Raw genomic sequence first — 26,249 nt, 5'->3', positions numbered from 1 at the left:
AAAATATTACCAGGAACATTATATGGGTAAAAATACTGGTTTGATACTTTTGCATATGTGTACACATCTTGATGTTCATCATACAAAGACAGTAAACACCCATATTGCTTCTTGTTTCCCCCAGGCACAGCTACTGAGATGCATAGCCAGCTACTATAATGCTGAAGTATAGATTTTCATTAGGAAAGTATGGTGCATGTTTTTGTAACCTAATGTTGTAGCCCAGAGATTTTAAAGGAGGAAAGATTTATTTTGACTCACAGTTTGTATAGGTTTCAGTTCACAATCTGCTGGCTCCAATGAAGGGCCTTAGGCAGAGGATCATTTCGATAGAAAGGAGAGAGATCAAGGGAGGAGAGAGGGAGCTAAGTGTACCTTGCCAGGCCACGCTTCCAGTAACCCCCTCCTCTAACCATATTAGTTATAAGCTCAGTGAACTGACAGATTTCACACCCCCTGATCCAGTCACTTCCCAATAGTCCCATGATGAGCACATGAGGCTTTGGAGGGAAATTTATAAACCATATTATACCCTCACCATTCTTACTGCTATTCATATTCTGAGATGAGCCCAAAAATATTGTTCTGTTCTTTGCCTGAGGAGCATGTGCTGTAACCAACGTAACCAAGAATAATCCTATCGTCATTGTAGTGTTCACATTAAGATTTTGACAGCCAGGCTGGTCTGACTTGGCCCATATAAGTTTAGAAATTTCCCCTCTTGACACAAGAATGGAGATTTACAGTTAATTGAAAAAAAGCCGAGTAGTTTCCCCCTGTGATTTCTCCCCAAATTCTAGGGAAAAAAAAGACAAGCCCATTGTGAGACTCACTACAGCTGCCGCCTCTGGGCTCTGCCCACATTCCATTCCTGTGGGTGTGCTTTCATTACTGACAGTTGCCATCTCTGGGTGCTGCCCACTTGGAACTCTCCCAAGTGTACTTTAATCTCAAACCTAAAATGAGTGGGTTTCTTTTAAATCAATGTCTCTTTCTTGAGTTTTCTCATCAACCCACACCTGCTCTGTGAGTGTATTTTCCCTTTCATAAATCTTGCCTTTTTGACTACTTCTGTGTCCTGCTCAGTTCTTTCTTCAGGACACACGGAATCTGGATATTGCATGAGACACAGACAGCTGTCCAGCAGCAACTAATCTTAAGTTACTACCTTGTCTAGATCCCTCTTTTTTTCATTCCTCTCATTCTAAAACTGATTGATTCTAAATTCTGCTCATTGTAGGAGCCATAGCAGGGTAAGAGCTTATGCACTAAGTTAACTTAAAATAAAACTATCATTTCATATTCCTATCCTTAGAGATCAGCAGATTGCTTTTTAGTGATTAGATTAGATATCTGGGATGATGGTCATAGACAAGTGATCTTGAGGAGGCAGCAGAGAGGTATTTCTGCAGCTTCATAGGCTTCGTACAGTTAGCATCAGCAGTTACTTTCTGTAGTTCAGAATAGTAGATTAATCTGTACCATGCGCAGGGTCCTGGTGTATTGTATGATGCTGTGGTAACATAACGCAGACGAAATTAGAATAGCTTGTTAGTGGAGTCATGCTAGTATACACCTTTTAAAGCAAAATGCAGCTCTTCATGAAAGATTATATTTATGCATAGTCCCAGTGTTTCTTGTTCACTTTCTGCTAGTCTTAAATTAATAAGGTTTCCTTCTTACTTAACTTCAACTCAAACATCATTTGTAAAGGCAGTAAACGTTTGAGACATTGTCTGTTTGAACCATTAGTTTCTTTTATCACCAAGTTCTCCAAATATGGCAGTGTTTTTAGCAGAAATCAGTGCACTAAAGCAGGTGTGTCCTTGGTATTTTTGTTTTAAATAGGTGGGCTAAATCTGTTTATGTTTATTTTCATTACTAATGTAGTTGGACTTATATCTACCATGGTTGGGGGAAACAAGGCAGAATTACATACCTTGGCTACCATATTTTATCTTCTTTCTTACTTCTTGTCTCTGTAGTTCATTCTTTGCTTTAAAATTTCTTTGCTAGCTTGGAAGCAATTACGTTTAGTTTTCTTATGTATTAAAAGACAGCCTTGTTTATAATCTTTATCATTTTTCAAACAGGCAGAAATCCTACAATTGTTGAATTACCTAGTAACATTTCACTATCTCTTTCCACTTTTCCCCATTTCTGTGACTTCTCATACTTACTTCCCTTGAAAGCACAAAAACTAGTTATTATTTTTAAATATTTTTATATTCCTTACCTCGTGTACATCAGTCGTCGGGCTTTGTGGGGTTTTTTTGTTGTTGTTGTTGTTTATTTTGTTTTTGCATCTTATATCCTTTAGTGTTTCCTTCATTGACAGTCTGTAAAGGAAAGCCCTCTTATCTTTGTATGTCTAGAGGTCCCTTCATTTTGTTCAGCCCTGAATGATGGGAAGTGAAGAGCAGATCTTAGACTCCTTTTCAGTTTGAAGGTCTATCGCTCACTGCCTTCTGCCATCTAAGATAGCTGTTGTAAGACTATTTGATATTCCTCTGATGATAAACTGTCTCTTTTTTTCCCTGTTGGCTTATACGATTTTATCTCCATGCTTGATGAACTATACTTCTATAGCTACATGTAAGTGTAGATTTATTATACATAGTACTGTGAAAATACTCCATCTGAGGACTTACATCTTTAAGTAGTGCTAGCAGAAAACTGCCAGCTATTATATATTAAGTTTCCCTTATCTTCTTCTCCCCACTTCCTTCTTCTGAACTTTCTATTAGGCACTGCTATATAGTGTCCAATTCTTCTTGCCTCTGTGTGTTTAGATATAACTTATAAATTACATATACGCACAGATTCATTCATATCTCAACTGCATTTCTGCATCTTCTGGTTTACTCATTCTAGATTTTATCCTCATCTTTGTTTTATTTCACTGGATTTTTTTTTTATTTCCAAAGTATTAAATTTTTAAAAATCTTTCCGGTGATATGAAGCATAATCTTCTTTTAAGGATTTTTGAGGGTTTTTTGGAGGGGCATTGGAGATCGAACTCATGACCTTCCACTTGCCAGGCAGGCACTTATGCCACTGACCTAAATACCCAGCCTGTTTTGTTTTTATGTTCGTTTTTAATTCATTCATTTATTTGTTTTTACCTTGTTCTGTTTTTTAACAGCTTTTAATTAAAAAGCTGGAGCGTTTAATTTTGGGGCTATCAGATTTATAGTTATATTGCTTCATGTACTTTGGAGTTTGCGTTTGAAAACTCTCTTTAAATTCTTTTTCTCCTCTACCCTTCCCACCTTTTGCCTCACGTTTTGATGGTTTTGCAGCTACTTCACCCCACCTCTCTAGGCCTCTAGTCAAATATAAAGTCCAAAATAGTGCGTGTTTATGGTGAAACCTGGTTCCCTGCAGATCGCTCACTGAATCAGCAGAAGATTGAGTCCAAAGCTTCCTATTTTTCTAGAGATAGAGACTTGTTTTGTTTTGTTTTTTGTTTTCTTTTTATGAACATCAGAGAGTTAGCATCCAAACTCCCTTCCCTTTTCTGTTCCAGAGCTTAATCTTGAATATCAGTGCTATCTGAAAGGCCCAAGATTTCAGCTCTGTCTCCATATTTTGTGCTTCTGGTTCAATGTGCTTAGCTACTTTTTGAGTATCCCTGTAACTTGATTTCTCTTTTCATATTTTGTCTGTTATTGCCTTTTATTTGAAGAAGCAAGGACTTTTAGTGTTATCTTTTGCTTCTTATGATTTTACGATAGTTTTCACATCTACAGAAGAACTAAAATAACTGTACAACTGTGCTTCCTGTCTGTGAAAGCATTTTGTAAATAAAAATGGCAGAATGTAAACATTTATGTAATCAATATAATTGGCCTAGCATTTTACCATTATTCTCTATCTGTACAATAAGGATGTTCAGGTTGGGTGTGTGGTACAATGGAGGAATATAATATCTTAAGTCATAATAGTGTTAAACATCCTAAAGCTTTAGTGCTTGCTAAATGTTGCCAGGGATTCCAGTCACCAATTACAGTACTTCCTACAGGTAAATGGACTATGGCTTTGTTTTTATTTTACTTATAGAGTTGCATGAAATAAAAAGTAAATTGTGCTTAACAACAATAAACCTGCTCATCATTCACTGGATTTTTGAGGTGTGTTTTTTTTTTTAACTTTGGTTTTATTCTGTTTTATTTTGTTTAACCTGGTGATGGTATCTAGACTAGAACTTATCCTTTGATATTTAGGTACTTTATAAAATTTATCCGAACTAAATTTGCTCTGGTTAAAAAAGAGTTTATGTGACTTTGTCTTTCAGATGCTTATCACTGTCTTTTCACAATGTTCATGGTCTACACAGTTGTACTATAAAGATGTTGCTTTTTTATCATTTAGTAAATAAAAACAAGACCTCAAAATACCTCAAAAACAAAGCAAAAAACTGTGCAAGAATCTTAAAGAGAAGTCAGTCTGAAATACACTCTAGATATTTGAAAATTAAAGATTCTTCCCTCTTGTATTTTCACATTCTGGTTAGCAGCTAAAGCCCTGTGTTGCTTCTTTAATCTGCCATTTTTTAATTGCAAATTTGTATTCCTCTTTCCTTGCATCCTCTGGTACATCCTCTGAAGTCTAAAAATACTCCATACACATTTCTGGGCACAGCTATGGTACTAATCAGCCTCTGAAATCAACACAAAACAACTATGAAAATTTGACAGAGAACCACACCCTTCGCATTACTTTTATTAGACTTAATATTAAAAATGCAAGTAGGTGTGGGCAAATGGGAAGAAAAGCTTAAAATCGCAATGCTTAATTTCTCACCCTTCTGCCTCATCTTCACTACCAGGCTTTATGGAGGCAATGGCTCAAAGAGCAGGAAAAACTGGAAATACAAGGGATAGGCTAGTGATGGTACCTATAAGTGATTTGGCATAGTTATCAGAAAGATTAAGTCAAACCTACATTTTAAAATACTGGAAAGGACCAAGCAGATGAGAGCATAGAATATAGAGAAGGAATTTAAAGTCTTACCGCTCAAAGAGCCTCAAGCTATGTTGGAACAGATGTGCCACTTAAAGAGACAGGCACTCTTTAAAGGAAAAATCACAATTTTAAAAAATTACCTAGACATCATTTAATGGGACAATCTTTCAAAACCATGGTTTCCAGTAAGAGTACTCTAAATGATACTATAATGGTGACCTCTGGTAAAAATTATAGACTTGGGGTAATAATGACATGCCAATGGGAATTCATTAATTGTAATAAATGCACCTTTCTAGTGGAGGATGCTACAGTGGGACAGCATGTGTGTACACAGGAGCACATAAGAAACAGGGATGAAGGAAGTGCGGGGGCAGAGCAGGGAGAAGAAATTAAAGAAGAAAGAAACTTCAGAACAAGAAAGCTATGTTGGGATTTTTATATCCAGACAAGCTGTCCTTCAAGCAGTTTTTATCTTACTTACAACTGGAGGATTCTAGACTTATAGCTCTTTCTGAAGAGTGTTCCAGACTAAACAGAAAACTGTGGCCTGACACCTGCTTTTATAAGTGAAATTTTAATGGCATAAAGCCAAAGCCATGCGGTATATGTGGCTGCATTTGTTCTACTGTGGCATAGTTCAGTTGCAAGTGCAGCCTGGTCCATGTGGGCCTTGGAATCTCAAATAAGTTACTGTCTGATTCTTTATAGAAAAGATACACTGACTGCTATAGTAGAAAAATTTCATGTAATAACTGGGAAGTCTTCATCACAGGACTGATACTAATGATACCCTTTAAAATATATAAATATACATATCAGGCTAGAAAAAAATGAACAAGAACAGTGATGTAAAAATGTTATATGTGGGGAAAAAGTAGACATAATACAAATTTAAAAACAGATGAAGGGATATCAAAATATGAAAATAGAAAATATGCATTATTGTATAGGACAGGGATAGGTGATAAAAAATATTACCAACCTCCCATCCAATAACCCCAATACTTCAAATGGTAAATAGCTAAAACACATTTTAAAAATGGAAGTGTATAAGTAATAAGAGTAAAATTAGAAGCCTTCCTAAATATCAATGTATATACATCTCTGAAAAGCAACATAAGCAATATTTTTAAATTATAAAATATCAGATCAGTGACCAAGCATAGCGTTCATAACATTAAATATTTATGGACATGATTTATGGAATAACACATAAAAGTTAGCAGTTTGGACTGCAAGATAAAACTTAAGTACACATGTATATTTACCTGTGACTATAATTGTGATTCAGAAATACAAAAATAAATGGTAAGATAAGTACTCCATAACAGTACAAACTACAAGAGAAATGTGGTGGCAACCTTGACATGAAATAATGTAGAATTTAAGCTGAAAAGCATTAAACATGACAAAAAGGGCCCTTTAAAGCCAGAAGCCATAGTTCTCTCAGTTTACTGATAAAACAAGAAAGAAAAAGGCTCTAGCACCACATTATTTGCAAATTCTGTTAAACAACTACAAGGGGAAAGGAGACATTGAAACAAAAGATGATAAGGTAGTCCTTTGTGTGTGGCAATTTTACTTAACACAATATTTTCAGGTATTGTCTATCTTATAGCATGTATCAATGCTTCATTCCTTTATTGATGAACAAGTATTTCATTGTATGGGTATACTGCTGTTTATTTATTAATTGATGGACTAATTTGGTTTTACTTTTTGGCTATTATGAATAACAATGCTGTAAATACTTGTGTAGTCATTTGGAGAAAAAAAACTGGCTCTATATATCACATTATATGCAAGAAGAAACTCCAAATGAATTGTAGATCTAAGTATAACAAATGAGAAATAATAGAAAAACTGACAACATTTGAATAAAGTCTGTGGTTTACCAGCATTAATTTCTGGGTTTTGACAGTTGTCCTGTGATTGTGTAAGATGTTAATATTAGGGTTAAGTGAATGTCTTAGTTATTTTCTTCATTGCTAAGAAAAGAGAGGAAAGATTTATTTAGGTCACAGTTCATAGAGTTTCAGCCCATAGTTGGCTGACTCCAAGACAGGACAGCTTGGCAGACAAACATTAGAAAGGGAAACAGTTCATGGTGGGCAGAAGGCAGCAAAGCAAGCAAGGGGGCAAGATAAGCTTCTTTCTGTCTCTGATATTGTATCCAAGCTACTGGGATTAGGGCAGTGCCAAGCCAATCAGTAGACTGATTTAGTAATCACCCATCCTTAATCCTAGCATTGCATTATGAAATCAGCCACACACTTTAGATCCAGCCACCTCTGAAAAAGCCCCACCTATGACCACATAAGCTTTGCAGGGGAGAGGAGCGGCATCTAAACACAAGCCATAACAATGAATGAGAGACATGTAGAAATACTGTGCTATTTTTGCAACTTTTCTGAGTCTAAAATTATTTCAAAATAAAACGTTTTAAAATGCAGATGCCTCTTGACCATCAATCCTGACGATCCCATTATGTTAAAAATAGTTTGTCAAAATACATTTAGTACACCTAACTTACTGAATACCATAGCTTCACAGCACATTATGTTATAGAATATTGGTTGTTTCCTGCCTTGATGATGTGCCTCACTAGGAGCTGCGATTCCCTGGAGGTGCCCAAGAGTATTGTGCCACATACTGCTAGCCTGGGAAAAGAGCAAAATTCGAAACATTTTTTACTGAATATGTATCATTTTTGCACTATCATAAAGCTGAAAATCACAAGTAGATCTGTCATAAGTTGGGACCATCTGTATTAGGTAACATACCAAGAAAATAAAAATAAAATTAAAATGTTCCACAAAAGGTGAGAGACTAGAGAGAGCTTGTCTTCATGGCCCTAAGAATGGAAATATACCTGTTCCAACTAGGGAAGAGAGGCAGTGGAGGGTAGCCAGGCTCCACTGAAGGGTTAGGGGCAGCTGGGCTACGAAACAAGAAGCCATCACACCAATTGCAGATCATTTTACTTCTCTAATGTGTGAGATAGTATCTGCATCTCTATGAATAAGTGGAAAGTGTATGTATATTTAATATATGTACATGTAAACAAATATTTATAATGGTAAGTTGGTTTACAAACTCATTTCTCTCCACTTTTCCTGTTGGAAATTAAACTGGACAAAAACCAAATCACATAGGTCAGTGTTGAACTTGTCTTTTCATTTTGATTCAGTTCTCGTCTGACTCAGTTTGTGACTAGGATTGTGGAAAGAATCATGTTCATGAATTATGTATCTATCTATATCTGTATCTAGTGTATCTGTATGTCCAGTGATTAATTATTTTTGAGTTTGAAAATCATTTCCTTTTATTTTCTGGATGTATTTTTATAGTTGGTATGTCTTTGTAATATATAACAAGTATTGTGTATTATTAATACATAACATAATTATGTAATCATGTATCAAAAACATTTTATTTTAATTAAGTAATTTAATTATTTAATTAATTTATTTAATTATTTAAAATACAAAAATTTAATTATTTAATTTATTTAATGCTTCTATAGAAGCTTGGTGTTGTGAACTCTCACTCTGAGGAAGGATATCTAGAACCTGTTGGAGAGTAAGTTTTGATTTCTTTCATCTTGAAGACGTTGCTTTAACATTGAGGTTCAAAGTATAGGTGATAGTATCGAGGAGCTGAAATCTTAAGATCAAAAATCTCTGGCTTTGGGGCTGGGGATTTAGCTCAGCGGTATAAGCGCCTGCCTTACAAGCAGGCAGTCATGAGTTCGATCCCTGGTACTGATAAAAAGGAAAAAGACAAAAAAAAATCTCTGGCTTTTAAATCATATCTCATTTTTCTGTAAAAAAAGCTGAATAAAAATGTGAAATTTTCAAAAATCAGGTAAGTGGGCCTTTCCTCTTCAAAAGTCTCAATTCCAAAGTAAGATAGAATTCTGATAGGTCAGGATTTATCCTGTCATATGTTGATTGTGTCACTGGACAGGGTCTGAAGAGGTCCCTCAAAGAGGAAATGGGGACTTCAATTCTGCCTGCCAAGTAGTTTCTCCTGAGACTGACTTTCAGTACATGTAGTGTGAGCCTAGAAAGGTTTATTAGAGAACAGAAAAAGATTCTAGTTTAATGTGATTAAGCAGTTTCAGAATGAGTTGCTCACAAAGAAATTAGACCAGTTTTGTCGGGTATTAGGTGGTCTGAGGACTAGTTAGTCAAAATCAGTCCTGATTTCGTAGCTCCAGAGTCATCTTTATAAATTAAGGTGCAATTCATTTCCCATGAAATGATTGTCCCTACTCAGAATGGGGGTTGCTTCAATTCTCATCATGAAGTAATTGTTTCTGTGTTAGAGGAGGTGGTCACATGGTTGATCTATAAATGTCTGCTTTTCTGGAATATAAGGTAACAGTAGATTGAAGACTTCAAAGCATTATGCCAAAAGAGTCTGAAAGTGGTCTTTGTGAAAGCTGGCAATTGCGTAGTCCTGTAAACCTTGAAAATGACTTTATTCTTATCATGATGTCTTCAGTCTTGAAGGGTGTTGACATAGTCTAGGTACCTTTACTGCCAATAAACGTTGCAATATGGATGTTCCTCGAATAATTAGCATGCCTATGTGCAGATTCAAGCAGGAATCTGATCCAGAATTTCAAGGTAATAATATATGTGAAGTGAAGGCAGAGATACTAAGCTTTATCCTGCTTTTAGTTACATATTGGGCACCTGCAGGTCTAGCCTCTATGTCCCTGTGAAAAATTGTCTCTTTACAAGCTGGGCATGGTGATACACACCTATAATTCCAACACTCAGGAGGTGAGGCAGGAGGATCACCATGAGTTAGAGGACAGCCTTGGCTACCTGGTGAGTTCAAGTTGAGCCTGAATTACATAGTGAGACCCTGTCAAAAATCAAAAAGAAAAAAATCTTCCCTTGCCCTTCTTAATCTTGAGGGTAATACAGTGTTGGCCAGTCTGGCTTGTACAGGTAGTACATTAGTATATGAGAAGAGTGTAAACTGTGCCTTGGATCTCTGAAATACATGGTCATAAGCATAGAGAGTAAATGTATGGAATACAGATATAGACAGCCTTTTATCAGTCCTTAGAACTGATAAAAGCTTTCCTTGTCCCCTTTTTACTTAATTTCTTTTATTGTCCCTCAGTTATGCCAAACAAACATAGCTATTGAAGACCCACTGCTGTAATACAAGGAGGTCCTTTAGAGGGTTTATTGGCTTGTGAACTGGACAGATACACTTTTCCTAAAGAAAGATTTGTTATTTCTATGATTTCGGTGGTATCATTTCCTCATTCTTGAATTTTCATCATAAAGTCAAGCAAGAGTCAAGGTAGGCATGTGAAATTGAGTTAACCCCCTGCCAAAAAGAAATGGATTGTTACATAATTTCCAAAGGTATTGAGAGGTAGGACCTTTAAGAGGTGATTAGGCCATAAGGAGTAATGTCATTATTGTGGAAGCAGGCTAGGTTTTAAGGGAGTATGTTCCTGAATGACTGGCTCTCTTTATATTCTTCTCTGTGTTATTCCCTTAGCCATTTTGTGATACAGAAGGAACACTCTAGCCACATGTGGAGCCCTTCAACCTTGAAATTCTCAACCTTGAGAACTGGAAAAAATAAATCTCTGTTCTTTATGAATAACCCAGTCTCAGGTATTGTGTAATTATAGTACAAAATAAGACAGCGTAGTTTATTATTTTGGTTAGTATATTTTCCTTTTGGAACTATATTTGAAATAATGCAGAATGGTTGATTAAATAAGATGTTTCTAGTCACTTACATATAAAATTGGAACTAGGTTTAGTTATAGAAGCCTTTGCTATAAGAATATTTCCAGAAGACAATCATATTCATATTATATCACTGCACTTGCAGCTTTTTTTCTCCCAAGAACATAATTTACCATATGTAAAAGGCTGCTGCAATTTGAATTCCCAGGGATATCTTTATCCAGCATTTTGTCAGAGGAAACATTGCCTTATGCATAATCTGAAATAATTGAAATAATTGGAAATATAATGAGACCAACATTAAGAAACTCCCTTGTGCTTCTTTCTGCTCTGCGAAATAAAATGATCACTGAATGCAGTCATGTTTTAAAATTTAAGCAGACTTGACAAATGAATGTTGTTTTCTAAATGTGCAAAGAGGGCCAATATAAGGTGTTTGGTGTCCCTAAAACAGGTGTTGAAAGAATTTTTTAAGTTTCTCAGTATATTTGCAAGTTTACCATGATGAAGTAGCAATTTGCAATATAAAAGCTGATTACAGAAATCAGGATATAGTTGAAAAGTATTTTTAAAATCTCATATTATTGCTTGTTCTGCTTTTCTGATACATGTCTCATCATTAATAATGTTCTCATGTGTCCTTGAGAAATTTGTTGACTTGTTTTGGGTTTTTTTAGCAGTTGATAAGAATTTGCTTTTATAAAAGTCACTCATTTGTGTGACTCCCAGGATCCATTTTAGTATCTGGCCAAATTTTACATTCTTCTTCGCTTTTTTAAAAAATAGGCTTAGCTTTTATAACAGTTCTAGCTTCATAGGGAAAAAAATGACAAGCAGGTACGAAGTGTTCCCATATAATCTTTGCCTTCATATGCATAACCTCTCCCTTTATAACACTGACATCAGAGTGACGCATTTGTTACACTTAATGAACCTAAACTGACACATCATTACCACCCAGAGTCTAAACTTTACATTAAGGTTCACTCTGTATGTTGTAGATTCTGTGCAGATGATCAACTGTATAAAGGCATGAACCCGCTATTCTTATAAATACAGAGTGGTTTCGTGGCCCTAACAATGCACTGTGCTTGTTTTTCATCCTTTTGCTCCCCCTCCACCCTTATCAACTACTGATGTCTTTACTGTCATCATAATTTTGCCTCTTGAGAATGTCATGTCTTTGTTCACAGATGCCATGTCTATGTAGAAAATACTAAGGAATCAACAACAATAATAAAATCTTATGGTATAAGTATGGCAAGGTTGCAAGGTATGAGATTAATATGCAAAAGCCAAGTGCATTACCATATACCAGCAATTTGCACAGTGAGGTTTGAAATTAATACCACTTAAATTGGCATTATTCAAAATAAAATACTTTTATATAAATAGAATATGTGTACACTCTGAGAAAAATTGCAGAACTCTGATTAGATTAAAAAGCTAAATAAATGGAGATATACTCTATATTCACAGAAGACCTACATTGTAAAGATATTTTCCATAAATGGATCTATAGATTCAATGTAATTTCAACAAAAACCCCAGGAAATAATTTTGTGGACATCAGCACATTGACTCTAAAGCTTATATGGAGAAGGGAAAGACCCAGATTAGCCAACTCAGTATTGAAGGAAAAGAAAAAAGTCAGTAGAGTTACACTACCCAACTTCAAAAGCTATAGTAATCAAGACAGTGTACTGTTAGTGAAAGAATAGGCAAGTAAATCAGTAGAACATGATAAAAAGGCCAGAAACACGCTAACATAAATACGGTTAACTAATCTTTGACAGAGGTAATGCAGTGGAGAAAATACAGTTTTCAACAAATGGTGCTGAAACAGCTGAACAGCCACAAAGAAAAAAGGTTATTCTAGACAAAAACTTTATACTCTTTGCAAATATTAACTCAGAATGCTTCACAGACTATTAAGCAATTAAGCACCTAGAAAACATTATTAACTCTTCCTAAACTTCTAGATGATAACATAGAGAAAATCTAGATGACTTGTAGTTTGGCAATGACTTAGATACAGTGCCATTGGCATGACCTATGAAAGAAGGAATTGATAAGCTGGACTTCATTAAAATTAAAACTTTCTGCTGTATAAAACACATTGTAGAGAAGGAAAAGCTACATACTGGGAGAAATTATTTGCAAAGCACATACTGATAGAGGACTGATAACCACAATATACAAAGAACTTTTAAAACCTGACAGTAAAAAAAATAACCTAATTTAAAATGGGCCAAAGACCTTACTAGACATCTCATTAAAGAAATACATAGTTTGCAAATAAACGTGTAGAGTTGCTCCATATCACAGGTCAACAGCGAAATGCAAAATGAAATGCATGCTTATGAGAATGGCTGTAATCCAGAACACTGAAAATACCAGATACCAGTAAAGTTGGGAACAATAGGCGTGCTCATTTGTTGCTGATGAGAATGTGAGACAGTGCAGCCACTTTGGAAGACAGCTTGGCAGTTCATTACAAAACTTAATGTATTACTCCACTACTGTACAATTCAGCAGTTGAGCTTCTTGCATTCATGTTTATACAAAGATATTTGAAACTTATGAACTGCACAGAGATGTTTATAGTAGCTTTATTCAGAATTTCCAGAATTTGGAAGCAACTAAAATGCTGTCAGTAGGTGAAAGAATCAATAAATTATGGGTCAACCAGAAAATGATTCAGTGCTCAAAGAAATGAGTTTTCACACTAAGAAAAGGCAGAGAAAGCTTAAATGCGTATTACTAAGTGGAACAAAAAGTTCTGAAAAGACTTTTATGATTCCAACTATATGATGTTCTTAATCCCTGGATTCCACCCCATTTTATATTCAAGTGTGGAAGTCACACTGAGGTGAACTGAAAAGCTCGAGCACAGGCAAAGTAAAGCAAGTTGTGTTTCCTTCAGGGTGCATGCTTGAAGGGTCATTCTTAGATCAGTGACTTACACTTTCTGTTGGGGAAGGGGCTAGATTGATGTCAATTATAGACTTATAGTTTCTAAAACCAGAAATATATGGATTCAAATACCATTTATATTATGTACATAACCATTTGTGTAATCTTGGGAATATTTCCCCACTTGTAAAAGAGAATTTAGTCTCACTTTGTAGGAACAAAGTAAAGCATCAGCCAGTGAAATAATGAGTTGTTTGTTTGTTTGCTAATGTAGGTATCTATTAGTTCTCATAATTAGAATCTAAGTATGACAAACCTTTGTCTTTCTTCATAGTGGACAAATCATGACAACAGAATCTACTCTTGTTTGGCAAGTTTGAGTAGAATCAGAGCTTATTGAAGGATATTGGGTAAAGATCCAACCAGGAATAGAGTCCAAAATGCCATCTGGATGGTTTTTGAGAAAATATTATCATATCATTTACACACATGACTCTACATACTGATTTCCAAAAGGGACTTCCCCCTCTATGATTACCATGGGATAGGATTCTTAGGTTTCCTTCTCAAATTACTGCTGGAGGTAAGTTCTGAGCTTGGTGGACAGTGATGGAGCCTGGTCAAATGACATACTGTCCTTCATAGAAGGTTGGGGAAACAAGTTTTCTAAGTTGCTGACTTAGGGAAGTAGGATCAGTAAGGAAGGTAATTCTTCAGACATTTCAAGGACATTGAAAAAGTACTAGGCAAAAAATATTATAATACTCCAGGGACATTTTTGTGGCAGTGCATTGATTCATAAATACAAAAATATATCCAAATTAAAAGGAAGGTGACTTTGTTTCATTAGTCTTAACTTCAAACAATGTGTTTTATCTTTAAAGTAGATTGTATTTATAGACATATATGTGTCACTTTTATCATTCAGCTTTTTGTCTTTATGTGCATACATATATATGTACACACACATATATGCATGTATAGGATGTCTTATCATAAACACAAAACTTAAGCAAATTAAACATTTTTCTTATTCCCAAACCTTTATCATGTATCTTCACTAACTGACCTGTTTCTCTACTTAGAATGTTGAAATTACTTTTCTCTTTCATAAAATGGAAACCTACCACAATTTCATTTCTGATATTTTTTTCTTTAGCTGTTATTTTCATATTCCTGATATTTTGACCATTAGTAATCATCCTCTTACCTGCTAACCTGAAATTGTCACTCAATTTTCTGTGTAGGAAATTATGCTAGCACTCTGATTCTACTAAAAATGGCTCTTTTTTAAAATAGAACTTCTTGCCTGTTATAAAAACAATATGTAATTTTAAAAACAAGAATCACTTGCCCTAGTCATATTCTTTAGAGTTAGTATTTTCATGTGTTTTCTTCCTGGTACACACTTAGAGGTGGGCATTTGCAATAAAGAAAACAGAGCAATTTCTTTTTTTCCAAAAGTGGAATGATAAATGTTGAATCCTGCTTTCTTCATTTATGTCATGAGCTGTTTCCCATGTCACTGAGAGTCCCTAATGAGTGGCATTATCATCTACATTTGTTACATAACAAGGGAGTTGCAGAAATACTTAAAAAGTTGTTCATCCTCATAAAGCTAGCAAATTGTAGAACTGTGATGTAAACTGAGATCTAGTTCTGGAGTGTGTGCTTTTAACTATTATGCTTCCTGTCATTCTGAAACATGATTGGCAGTGTCTATATGATAATTGTTTATTAGTGTTTATTTTGTTTTCTTTCCTTATAGCTTTATTTTGTGAACAGTTTCTTTGGCCATTACAATAATTTGCAAACATAGTATTTGTTGGCTGCATAAGGTCCATTTGTATGATTGTATGAATCTGAGACTGGCTTCAGTTTTTAAGATGGTAAATAGTGCTCATTAGGATCCCTATCTGGACCTCAGTATGAAGTGTCTGCAGAGCCAGCATTTCCATCATAGCATTAACAATGTGCTTCTTTTGTGAAAGAGGAAATACTCTGCAGGTTACAAGACAGGCGGTCATTTTAATAAATTGATCTCTGGAAAGCCATGAGAAATCTAGCTATTCTGAACTACTTATAAAGGCAGGCAAAACGCAAGCCGTTTTATAGCCAGCATCCAGATTTGCCAAGTTAGCATGAAAAAAGACAAATGAAGTAAATGGGTAGGAAAACAATACCGAAAGAAAAAAGAATTCTGTTGCAGTGAGATACAAGCATCTTTATGATGTGAGATCCCTTTCGTGAGGAAGAATCTATGGAGAGATACTCAGGATATACTGACAAGAGTACTTGTTGGTCTCTTATCAATGGACTGAGCTGAGACGGAGAAAGAAATCTGATACATTTATTCAGTGACAGAAATGGTATTCAGTAGCACCTGTGGAAGAGAATTCTTTTTACTTCTGGGTAGAGCCTGGCCTCCTATTTGATGGAGACTCCAGTGGAAGAGGTGATACTAACTGTAGTTACACAGATTATTCAGAAGAATCTCTGAAATGCTATTATAAAATTTTATATATTTGAGTGCTTCAATATTGGCAGCTCATATATTTACATTTGTTGTTTTTTATAGTCTCAACTTTATTAATTTCAGCTCTAATCTTTATGATTTCCCTCCCTAGACTGGGTTTGAGTTTGGACTATTGTTTTTGAGTATCTTGAGGTTTATCGTTAAGATCATTAGGTTATTTGCATTCACTCTTTTTCTGATGTGAACACTAACTGCAAAAAACTTCTCTCCTGGGACTACTTTCATTGTGTTTCAAAGGTTTTGATGTGTGGAACTGGTGCTGTCATTTGATTCTAGGAGTTGTTTAATTTATTTTATTTCTCCCTTTTATTTCTTCTGTGACCCATTGAGTGTTCCGGAGTGTGTTATTAAATTTCCAGGTGTTTATTAATTTTCTCATTTCTGGTTTCAGTGCACAGTGACCTGATAACATACATGGGGGTGATTTTGATTCTTGTGTATTTATTTATTTATTGTTTTTTGAGAAAAGGTCTTGCTTTTCAAGGTTCAGACTAACTTGAACTCACTGAGTAGCGTAGTCTGGCCTCAAAATATGCACCAACCCTCCTGCCTCAGCCTCCCAAGTACTAGGGTTACAGCATATGCACCACCATGCTTGGCTATTCTATATTTCTTGAAGCCGGCTTTGTGGACTAGCAAATGGTCTATTTTGGAGAAAGTTACTTGTGTTGCTGAGAAGAGTGTATATTCTGTTATTGTAGTGTACAACATTCTGTAGATATCTATAAAGTCCATTTGTTGAAAGGTATAGTTCAGCTCTGATATTTCTCTGTTGATTTTTTGTTTAGTTGATCCATCTCTTTGTGAAAGTGGATTATTAAGGTCACCAGCTATGATTGTGTTGGTATTTATTTGGTGTTTTATGTCCAGCCATATTTGTTTTATGAAGTTGACTGCACTAATATTCAAGTCATATGTAATTACAATTGTTAACTCTTGTTGAATTGTTTCCTTAACTGATATGTAGTGACCTTTTTGCTTCTGATTAGTTTTAGCTTGAAGCTTTCTTTTTCTGAGAATAAGATTGCTAATCTTGCTTGCTTTAGAGATTCTAATCCATAAATACTGTTTTTGAATCTTTTAAGTTTTTAGTCTGTGGATTTCTTTTTGGATTGGATGAGTTTCTTGAGTGCAACAGACTGTTGGATTCTGTGTTCTTTGTTGGTTTGTTTTTGATCCAGACTGCCAGTCTGTGTCTTTTTACCAGGGACATTAGACCATTAACATAGACCATTATTAGTGAAAAGTCCTGATTTGTTCCTGTCATTGCATTTTTTCTGTTGATAACTCCTTTATTTGTTTGTTTTGTTGTTAACATTTGCCTTCTTAGATGTATTCATTTCATCTGAATTTTTGACCTTGTTGGTTTTCTTGTCTGTCTAGGATATTCCATGTGTATTTTTTTATAGTGCTGGCTTGGTATTCATTTATTTCTTAAGATATTTTTTGTTATGGAATGACCTTATTTCCCCATGAATTTTGAATGATAGTTTTATAGGATATATTAGTCTAGTTTGGAAATTATTTGCTTTTAGGACTTGAAATCCTTTACTCCAAGCTGTGCTAATCTGAAGTTTGTGTTAAGAAGTCTGCTTAATACTGATGTGACTACTTTTATGAGTGATTTTTTGGTTGTTTTTTTGTTTTGTTAGGTTTTTTTTTTTTTTTTTTTTTTTTTGCTTGTCTCAAAGGTTTTAAGATTCTTTCTTGTTGGACATTTTTTAGTAATTTTTGCAGTACATAATGATTACATTCATTATAGGGAATTGGAATACATATATAACATGTCTCAATTTTTTCCCCCTCCAGTGTGTTCTGATTTTGTCCCAGTTCTGGCTTTCATTTCCTTCTGCCTTTCTCAGCTGGCTGTTTGCTTGCTCTGTGAGAAGCTACCAACATTGGGTTGAGATTTCTTTCTCTGATAGCTTGTTCTTTTCCTTCAGTACTATGAAAACCTCAAGCCATTCTCTCCTGATCTGTAAAGCTTCTGCTGAGAAGCCAGCTGTCAGGAGGATTGGGACATCCCTATATTACTGCTTTATTCCCCTTTAGCTTTGGCAATCTTCCCTTTGTGATCCATTTGTAAAATCTTAAGTTTAAGATGTCCTATTGTAGGCTTGGTTGAGCTAAATTTGGTTGATGAACTTTGACCTTCCTGTATCTGGGTATTTGTTACCTTCTTCGAATTTGGCAAGTTTCTGTTATTATTTATTTGAATAAGCTTTCTATTCCTTTGGTATTCTCAAGTCTTTCTTGAACCCCAGCACCCTGAATATTTTGCTCTTTTAATATTGTCTCAAAGTTTTGATACCATTTCTTCATTTCTGTTCATTTTTTTTCCCTTCTATTGTGTATTTTCAAGTAGCCTGTCTTTGAGCCTATTAATTCTTCTTTCTGTTTGACTGATCTTGGTATTGATACCATCTGTTTTTAAATATACCAAGAATACTTCTCAGTTCAAAAATTTTTACTTGATTTTAATCACCTTCACTTTTGTGTTAAGTTTCTGTGTTACCTTATTGAAACTTTTTTTCCCCCAAACACATTGAGTTTCCATAAAATAGCTGCTTTAAATTCTCAAGAGTTCTCATATACTGATTATTGCTTGGTCAATTTCTGATTCCTCATTTTGATACTGAGATTATGGTTTGCTGGGAGCTTTTTAAGTTTGTTGGTATGTAACATCTGGGAATTCTACTGTCAAGTATTCCATTTTTCCTAATGTCATTTTGTTGCTTTGTGCCTTTCTTTCTAGAAATTCTTAGCAAGATATTTACTTTTTCTAGCATCATTACTTCCACAAGAGAACACCCCAAGTGCCAGAAATCTGTTATTGTTTGTTACTGTTTCAGTACAAGAGGACAGTCCCAGCCCACTTTTGTCCAAAATATTATGTTGGTTTTTTGTTTGAAAAGAAGGAAGAGAGTCCTAGAGAAGAGTAGTCTGTCCCATAAGCCTCTCCCTAAGGTAGACCCAGATGCCTATCGGCCTGTGAGTGTATATCACTGGATTTAACCTGGCTTTGCGCAGAATCACTGTCTCTGAACCATGCTCATGCTCCTATGTAATATTTGTGGTCACGAAAAAACCATGAAGATGTGTCACATCCTGAGCCTCCAGTCTAGCAAGATCAGTATAACACTGGTTTAGGAGCATGGCCAAAACTTCCTAGGGCTGTCTGTTGCTGAGGTGAATTTATGTCCCAGGACCACCACAGTTAGCTAGCTACAGGTGATGATACTAGGAATAAAAGTCCAATAGGCTGAAGCTGCATATCTTCCTCCAGCAATGGAGCTGTTGTAGGCTTCATCATAGGCAGGTCTAGGAACAGTGCCCATTATTACATTCCCAATGGTCAGTCTTACCAGCCCAGCACTGAGTTCCATGGTGAAGTCATGGACTTACTACCCTGTCATACCCCCAGCAGTTTTGTCTTATAATTTACTATGCTGCCCAAGGTTGGGATAGCATTGTTGAAAGCAGACCCTTGTCATTTGGGCTGCTGCTAATTAAGCATGGTTCTGCCAAAGTCTCACAGCTGTAAAGACCAGCATAGTCTTGGGTACACAGTGGCCCAAACTGCAGCTGTGATGATTCAGGCTAAAATATAAGCCTGTCTTTTTTTTGGTAGAGGTCTCTGGTGCTGGCACTGATCTAGAACTCATCTGTGAGCACTGGCCCGGTGTAGCTGCTCTGCCTGATGCTAGAGGATAGATGATAGAGACCCTTGGCTACCAAAGCTGCTCTTTGACTAGGTCACACCTGAGTCTTAGTAACACAGAGTTAGAAGGAAGGCACATGTTCCCAGGCACACTCCAACACTGAAACTGGTATGACCAATACTTGGGTCTGTCCGGTGGGCACATGGTTTTCTGCTTGACGCAGAGCTTGTCCATAGGCTCTACCTGTGAGTTCTGAACTCCACACAGTATCTTTAGTTTCAACTGGGTAATTATCCTTTCTGTGGTAGATCTGGCACTGTAAGCTGGGACAGAGGCCTGTGCTAGTTATTTGTGCCTTGCGAGTAGAATCCTGCTTTCAACTCTGACCTCCTCACCTCAGGTCAGAGGCGGGTGGGCGGGTACAATCAGCGAGGCAGTCAACTACCTGGTCTAACCATGAAGTAGCTCAGTCGAACAGCTCAGTTTGTGATAGGAATTGTGAGACTTTGCCCGGATCTGAGTTACTGTGGCTGATCTGGTACTGGGGTCTCAAGTTTAAGACTTACACATAGTAATCCCTCCTCAAGTGAAGGTGTTTGTCTACATTGAGCTGCTTGGAGTTAAGAGTGATGCGGCTCTTTTGTGCCTGCCTTTGTCAGCACATCTTTTCAGTTTGTTACACTGAAAGAGGGCAGCTTTGGTGAGTTGTTAAAAATGTACTTTTTCTGCCTAATACGTCTATTATTTGATCTTATTCATCTTTCTTTATCTGTATCCACTTCCTTGTCTTATTTATTAAATTTCTCCTATCAATTTTAAATTTTTTCCTTTCAAGAAATACCATTAGGCTGTTTTTCAAATCTGTTTGTAAGTTTTACATGCTATGGTTTCCAGGACATAATTTGATCACTTCTTTTATTTCTTGAAATATACCTTGGCTGGGGATGTAGCTCAGCAGTATAACAGCTGCCTGGCAAACACAAGACCTTGGGTTCAATCCTTGTACCAAAAAGAAAAGAATATAGATATCATATAATCTTCTGTAATGAAAATGTCTCCAGTTTTGCATGTCTGTTTCTGTTTTTTCTGTTGTGTCTCTCACATATTGAAGTAATTTTATGAGGACAACTCATGCTATCCCTGAACATTTGTGGAAGTTCTTTGATGCTGGGCCTGAAAGTGTGTTCCTACAAAGAAGATTATTAGTGAGACGCTACAAGTGTGAATTCCAATCCCAAACATACCTAAGTGTGTGCCTGTGATTAGGTATTCTCAGAGGTACCTGTTTTGACACTCTTCATGCCAGAATCTGAGCAAAGGCCAGACCAGGCAAACTGGCACCAGGCACCTACTCGATGCTACGCTAGGATGCCTGTCTGCTATTTTGTTTTGTCCTGTCCTGTCCTATGCTGTCCTGTGCCCCCCCCCAGTTTATTTACTTCAGAGGAGCAGCAGGGAAGGGGGGAAGAATTTTAGAGGGTTCTGACACAGCCTCCTGTCTTATAGGACCCCAGACATGTCCTCTAACCCCAGGACGACCCAGGTGAAAGCACAAGCTTTTGTCTAGACTAGCAATGGCAAACGTTTTAGAGCTTGCAGTGATAACAAACAGTCCGCTGTGGCACATGTACAGTAGGTTCACTGACACTGATCTAGACCTATGAGGGTGGTTAGAGCCTCAGGGGACACCCTTTCTTCAGGGCTAGCTGAGCAAGAAGCTCCAGGAGTCCTTGCTACCTCCGAGAATTCACTTATTCTGACATAACTCACATGATTAAATTATGTTTTACAATATATATAGTCAGCATTTTTAGTCTGTACTGAGAAAGCTTTTTCTGGGATCTAGAAAAAATGGGAGTTAGACTTTTTCTATTTAAAAAAAGTGTGTTAAATCTTATGTGAGAAGTTATATTCATAGATATGCTCTGTTTTTTAGATCATAGTCAAGGGCAGAGAAATAAGTGAAAAAACACTGTTTCGGGTTAACTCTGATGCCTAGGGCCCTATGCTTATGATATCAATCTACCACTTCTATGAGGTAGATTTTTATCATTTCTGTGGTAAAGATGCAGTCACTGAAGCTTGGGAGAGGTTCGAGAGACATAGTCAAGGTCGTATAACAGATAATTCATAATGCCTACCTTGGGTCATCAAGCAGAAATTGCTTGATGAAGTGTGTTTATTCTGGATACATTCCTGTTTTACAGGAAACTCTTAAATTTCTATTTAAATTGTATTGTATACCAGTGAGATGTTACCATATTAAAAAGGTAATATCTCGGGGAATACTAAAAGCTGTTTACTCTTCCTCTTTACTGCTTTGCATCCTCTAAGAAAAATTACCCTTAGACTACTTCCCAAGGATTTTTCTGGTTATCAAATTCTAAAACACATTTGCTAGCCTAGTTGAGAGGAAAAACTATGGTCAAGGACTTTAGAAACGAATTGCTGGGCACAGATGCCTTTTATTCTGTAGAGCATTCCAAACCACTTCTGTCCCACAGCCTCAACCAAGCGGGTGGTGTTTGCTTCTTACAGTGTTAGCACACATTTCTTCTCCCTGTGAGAGTGTTTTTTGTTTGTTTTTCAAGATATATACTTTCCCTTACCCATTTGTTGTGGTTTAGATCTAAAATGCCCAGCAGAGTCTCATGTGTTTGGAAAGTGAGGGATCCTGGGGTCACTGTGCTAACCAGTGGATTTATCCATTGATGAATATAGTGGCTGAATGTGCTGTTAGGAGATGGAGCTGCGCGGTGGGCTGGTCATTGGAGACATCACCCCGAAGGATATGTTCTTGTTCATAGCTCCTCCCTTCTCTCTTCTTTTCTCCATTTTCTGCCCTTCCCAGCTACCCTGTGGAGAGCACCTCTCCTCTTTCAGGCCCTTCTGCCACACCATTTCTGCTTTGGAGCCCTCCAGCCATGGTCTGAGTCCTCTAAAAACCATGAGCCAAACGAACCTTTCCTAACCCGTGGGTGTCTAGAAGCTGAATAATACACAGTTGACCTGAATGTTATAGATCAGACTTCGTATTAACTTTTTGTGCTGGTGTTTAGAATACTGCTTTCTCAGGCTGTCTTTCCAAAGGACCTTTTTTTCTTGTGTACCATTATTTCCCTACTACCAGTTTGTTTGATAGATATTGAAACTGCAGCATGTTCATTTTCTTCTAAAATGAGTTTTCATTCTCCTAAAGTAACAGGGTTTGTTAGTCCAGAGACCAGGAGCCAAGAACACGAATCCGAGGAGGGCGCTCTTACTCAAGTTCAAAAGTAGCCAGTTTCCTTGACAATGTTTTTCCTCTAGTCATTGAGATCTGCACTGCTGCCTTCAGGAGCTCCACTGAAGTCCTCCCCATCATCTGATGTTTCTAAGACCAGGCTCTAAAAAGGAATGTGCGTTACCACCATTCAGAGCTTAACCCATTCTTACCTGGCTCTGCCCCCTTAGGACAGCCCACTTCACTTCCCTTGCCTCTGGAAGTTCTGGCCAAAAGGAGACATGAGGGAAGCCAGTTTTCAGCTTGACACTAGTCTTAATAATCTTTTTTTTTTTTTTTTTTTTTTTTTTTTGGTGGGGACAGGGGACAGTGAAAACCAACTTACAAATCTTTTATGAACCAATCCATAATAACAAAGAGGACAATACACTCATTTATATGCCAGTCATTTATCTCATAATACCAGACTTTATGTCTCCATGGCACTTTAATTTTGTTAGCTAATAGGAACCTATTCTAGAAAGTACTTTGGTCTGGGTTTTGTTTGATTTAACTTTTCCTTAACTAAAGTTAGGTGTGTTTTTAATACTTCCTTGATTTCTACCTACTGTCTTTTCTCATTTATGAAATGACTTTGAAAACTTTGTATATTTACAGTGTATATATATATATATATATATATATATATATCCTCAGATTGGTTAAGGATTCAGTGATAGTGAAATTCAGAAAATAAAAGTTTTTTGCTTACTTTATACCCAATTTCCCTTTGAAGGATTAATGAGCATTGCTCCTTCCAAAATTAAAAAGCAACCTAAAGAGAGATAAAACTACTCATAAAAGTTAATTCCTTTTTTCTGCCTCTTCTGTTGGCATTAGTTTTGTCCTCTTGCTCTTCTCCTTTTTTCTTCTCTCTTCCTAGCTGAGTTTCTGTAATCTCAGGAGAGAGTAAAAATTCATTTTCTAAGAATTTACTTCATTTGCGTATTGGAAATAAGAATTGGGAAATAGTTCTCACTCTGTGCTGTTGTTTTGATCATGTACTTTAGAAAGGAGTATACAGCAGAAGTTTTGAGGCTGAGCATTAGCTTTTTCTATTTCTCTGAGTGCCCCAAGTCATCATTTACTCTGCAGTCATCTTGGTTAATTTTCAGATTCAATGGGTAAAAACCAACTTTTTAAACTTCAGTGTCTAACTTACAAAATGCTGCACATTCAGGGAGATAAAATGAGAAGTTCTTTATATAACATATAGTAGCTGTCCCACAGTGCCTGGGACAGTTATCTGCTCCATACCAAAATCCATGAAAGCTTGTCTGTTGTATAAATCACATGCTAATTTGCATATAGCCTATGCATATTCTCTACTAGTTTTCAAATCATCTCTAGATTTCCTAATATAATTTAAATGCATTATATACAGTATATATATATATATATATATATATATATATACTATAGTTGTTATACTGTATTGTTTTGGACAGTTGTTTTGGATAATGACAAAATAGTCTGGGCATGTTAAATATGAAAGCAGTACCTTCCCTTGAGTGTTTTTAGTACTTAGTTGGCTGAACCTACAGATGTGGAATTCATAGATACAGAAAGCCAACTGTAATCTAAAATTAATTAAGGCTGGCATCAGAAGTCTAGCTGAAATGCACTGGTGTTAGTGCCTCTGTTCCTAATCGCTTGCCATATCCAGAGATGAATGTACCTTAACTAGCTTTGTTTAAGCCACGGATGACACCTTGCCTAGTGGACTTTCCTTATTTTGCAGACAAGTCCCATTTGTGTTTGTTTTTTCTTATGTAAAAATTATACTTGAAATGTAGGTAGATTTATTAATCTAAAATGATTTTCTTATAACTACTATTAAACCTTTATCAAATATGTATCATCTTCTCCCACACAACTAGACTTCAATCCTTCCAATACTATCATATCTCAAGTTCAATGCAGTACTTTATTCACTAGAGCTGAATAACATTGCTAAGTAGTTTGTCAGTTATGAACATATGCTACGTAGCCCAGCCTTGTGTAGGAATTTCTGGAGGTGTTTCTATTTTGTTCTCGTACAGATGCTATTATAATAGTAGTTAAGATACATCAATGTGAGTAGAAATTTACTGTATAGTGAAATGTTCATACATTATTGCAGAAATTTATGAACACCTTATAATATTGCTATGTTTCCTAATTGAAAATGACTGGATATATTGACACAGATGTACAGATTTTTAAATATGACAGAACTCAGGAGACAGATTCAGAGGTATGGCCTAGGAATCAGATATGTGTGGTGTGAAATCTCAGCCCCTCTACACACTGGCCATAGTACCTCAGGGTAAACATGTCTCACTTGTATAATACTGTGTTATTTACCTTTTGGATATTGTGATGATAAAGTCAATCAGTGTGTGGAAAGTCTTTAGACTATGATAAATGATAAACAGATGCTTATCACTTTGTCCTTAATCCTGAACATCTACTTCTATTACTGTTGGAGACTGAACCCCTGTCTCCCAGGCCTGTTCTTTGTTTGAGTTCTGATTCAAAAGCCCACTTTGTGTTGAGTATTATAAAATGAAGACAATATGGTCAATATCTGTTTTTTCATGTTTCTTGTTCTGCTTGCTATCACAAAATATGTTGGATAACTCTGTGACTAGCTGGCCAAACTTTCTGATGAGGTCATGTTTCTTGAAAAGAGGATCATCTTTTATAGATTATTTAGCTATTTTGTTTAGCTTCTGTGAATAGAATATCAAGTTGAACTTGTTATGCAATTATTAATTGGATATTTCATTGGCAGATAGAAAAGAAGATATATTAATGAGAGAACATTTCTGTAAGATCAGCTAGTTGATGACAAAAATACCTTTAAAAACTATAAATCCAATTGCTGGGCATGGAGGTGCACTCCTGTAATTCTAGCATTCAGGAGGCTGAGGCAGAAGGATCGTCATGAATTCGAGACTAACTTGGCTACATAATTAGTTCAAAGCCAGCCTGAACTATATAGAAAGACTCTGCCTCAGAAAACAAAAGTTTTAATTCCAGAGGAGCATATTGGCAAGAAGAAATGACTGTACTGGTAGAAAAGAGAAAAGGAGAGTAAAACCAGTTGATCTTGCATGTGCTTCCCAATCCAAAGACCTGTCATCCTTCGGGAGACAAAAGCAAAAAAAAAAAAAAAAGAAAAAATCAAA

The 26,249-nt window shown here is 36.2% G+C and overlaps 1 protein-coding gene across 8 annotated transcripts in view; it reads left to right on the top strand.

Annotated features, from left to right (window-relative positions):
- The window catches only part of Ube3d (ubiquitin protein ligase E3D), a 134,967-nt gene that overhangs the window by 89,073 nt on the left and 19,645 nt on the right, over nt 1-26,249 (top strand). The window contains exon 10 of one of the 8 annotated variants that reach the window (XM_063233155.1): nt 1-26,249. This exon is cut by the window's left edge and continues 11,713 nt beyond it. The exons of the other annotated variants lie outside the window; for them this stretch is intronic. The gene's annotated coding sequence lies outside the window, so the exon portion shown is untranslated. 8 annotated transcript variants of the gene reach the window in all.

Source organism: Cavia porcellus, unplaced genomic scaffold (genome assembly GCF_034190915.1).
Source record: "Cavia porcellus strain 051 isolate PalLab524CR breed Dunkin Hartley unplaced genomic scaffold, mCavPor4.1 scaffold_22, whole genome shotgun sequence".
NCBI classification, from domain to species: Eukaryota; Metazoa; Chordata; class Mammalia; order Rodentia; family Caviidae; genus Cavia; species Cavia porcellus.
The sequence above is the reverse complement of the archived record's forward strand: the minus strand, read 5'-3'. Positions and strand labels throughout refer to the sequence as shown.